A 2747-nucleotide genomic window follows, 5' to 3' on the forward strand; every position below is an offset into this window, starting at 1 on the left:
TACAAAGAACTCATAAAACTCAACAACAAACAAACAAACAATCCAATAAAAAAATGGGAAGAGGACATGAACAGACACTTCTCCCTGGAAGAAATACAAATGGCCAACAGATATATAAAAAGATGCTCATCTTAATTTGCTATTCGAGAAGTGCAAATCAAAACTACAATGAAATACCAGCTCACACCTGTTAGATTAGCTATTATTAACAAGACAGGTAATAACAAATGTTGGAGAGGCTGTGGAGAAAAAGGAACCCTCATCCATTGTTGGTGGGAATGCATAGTAGTACAACCACTATGGAAGAAAGTATGGTGGTTCCTCAAAAAACTGAAAATAGGACTACCTTATGACCCAGCAATCCCTCTACTGGGTATATACTCCCAAAACTCAAAAACACTGGTACGTAAAGACACATGCAGCCCCATGTTCATCGCAGCATTGTTCACAGTGGCCAAGACATGGAAACAACTAAAAAGCCCTTCAATAGATGACTGGATAAAGAAGATGTGGTACATATATACTATGGAATACTACTCAGACATAAGAAATGATGACATCGGATCATTTACAACAAAATGGATGGATCTTGATAACATGATATGGAGTGAAATAAGTAAATCAGAAAAAACTAAGAACTGCATGATTCCATACATAGGTGGGACATAAAAACGAGACTATGAGACATGGACAAGAGTGTGGTGGTTACGGGGTGGGGAAGGAGAGGGAGGAAGAGGGGAAATGGGGAGGGGAGGGGCATAAAGAAATCCAGATAGAAGGTGATGGAGGACAATCTGACTTTGGGTGATGGGTATGCAACATAAATGAATGACAAGATAACCTGGAGATGTCTTCTTTTTTTTTTTTTTTTTTTTTTAGAAAGAAAAGTAAAAATCAAACTTTATTGTTGCTTTTGCTATTTGGTAGCATTTTACACACAGGCTTCGATCTTCAGAATACCCTGGGTTCAGTAGAAAAACCTTTTAAATGAAGTTTTTGTACAATAGAAACTTCTCAGCAGTCAAAATTTAGACTGTAAAAAAATACATGCAAAACATACTTTTCTGAAAACACTTAACTTTGAACAAAGCACCGAACTACACAAATGCAGAATGAAAACAGCATTTCAACTCCACCAAAAGTAGTCATCATAAAAGGTGTAAAAGTCACCTAACTTCACTAGGCACTGTTCACTTTTTAAACGGGAGACAATAAAAAATATTGTCCACAAACATATTCAAACTCTAGAGCAGGTTTCAGAATGTCGTCCACTTCATGCTTTAATAGCGACGAGGTGAGTATGATCGGGATCTGGAACATGATCTATATCCTCCACGGCTATAGTAAGGAGAAGGTGACCGCCTTCTGTAAATCTGATCCCTGTCTTGAGCTGCTCTCCATCCTCCTCCTCCTCCACCTCCTCCTCTGTATGATCTGCTATAGTAGTCCTGATCATCATAGCCTCGATCATATCCTCTGTCGTAGTAATCACGACGGCGTGAGCTGCCATAGGTTGGTCTCCCCATGTAAATTCCTGGAGTTGGGGTATGTGGTCTTTTTGTTATAGAGAAATCAACTCTGATTCTACGTCCATCAAGCTCCATTCCATTGGCACGCTCTTTTGCTTCCTTGGCATCATCTACATTTTCAAAATATACAAAGGCAAATCCTCTTGAACGTCTAGACTGCTGGTCATATACAATAGACACATCAGCAATGGGGCCATATTTAGAGAATACTTCTCTTAGATCTCTCTCTGTAGTGTACAAGCTCAATCCAAATACTCCAAGACAACAGTTGGGATCAGGATTTGCCCGATTCCCGACATGACGCCTGCGAGTAGACATGGGAGAATGACTGTGGCTATGACGTCTTCGGTAATCTCGACTGTAGGACCTGCTACGGGATCATCTATGGGACCGAGACCGCGATCGTGACCTTGTATAATGCCTTCTAGAACTTCTTCTGGATCTAGACCTAGATTCAGATCTGGACCTGGACTTTGATCTGGAACGCCTGGAATCTTCCTTGGAGCGAGACCTTGCAGGGGTATGCCTTGCAGATTTCCCAGATCCATGAGCACTTCCACTTCTGAAAGCAGAACGGGATTCCCGCTCGCCGTAGTTCTGCTCGCCACTGTCGCTCATGACTTCTAACTGCTGCCGCCGCTCGGCTCGATGTGCTTCAACCGAAGCTGCCAACCTCGAGCTTCTTCTTCTGCGGAGGCTCCGCCACAGCCCGCCACAACGTACTACTTCCCAAGCCGCTAAAAGCCCAAGTCTGGAGATGTCTTCTTTGCACATATGTACCTTGATTTATTGTCACCCCATTAAAATTAATAAAAAGAAACTTTATAAATTTTATATATTAACCTCTTACCAGATGTATCATTTAGAAGCCAATAATTTAATAAATTTTATTAAGTGGTAAATTGATAGTGAATCTGGGTTTTGTGTTAGGAGATAAACAGGTTAATTTGAGGTTTTATTTTTCTGATCTTATATTGAAAATGGGTATAGAATTCAAAGTCCAAAATTAGCCATAGCTATGTACTCTAATTGAAGACCAGCCTGAGAGCCAAAATGGCATCATCATTAAAATAAGAGTAAATTTAACAAACTTACTTCCCAAAAGCATAAAAAGGAAAACGTCTTATTTGAAACCTTGGTAATGAGTTGATAGAAGAAAAGATCTTCCTTATGAATATCAAACTCAAATGACTCTAATCTGGTCTTATGGCCTTTAGC

The 2747-nt window shown here is 40.1% G+C and overlaps 1 pseudogene; it reads right to left on the reverse strand.

The window, feature by feature from the left end:
• Positions 1-882: 882 nt before the first annotated feature.
• On the reverse strand, positions 883-2267 carry LOC136389489 (transformer-2 protein homolog beta pseudogene; annotated as a pseudogene).
• Between the last annotated feature and the right edge of the window lie 480 nt (positions 2268-2747).

The sequence above is a fragment of the Saccopteryx leptura genome, chromosome 1 (assembly GCF_036850995.1).
Source record: "Saccopteryx leptura isolate mSacLep1 chromosome 1, mSacLep1_pri_phased_curated, whole genome shotgun sequence".
Taxonomy (NCBI): domain Eukaryota; kingdom Metazoa; phylum Chordata; class Mammalia; order Chiroptera; family Emballonuridae; genus Saccopteryx; species Saccopteryx leptura.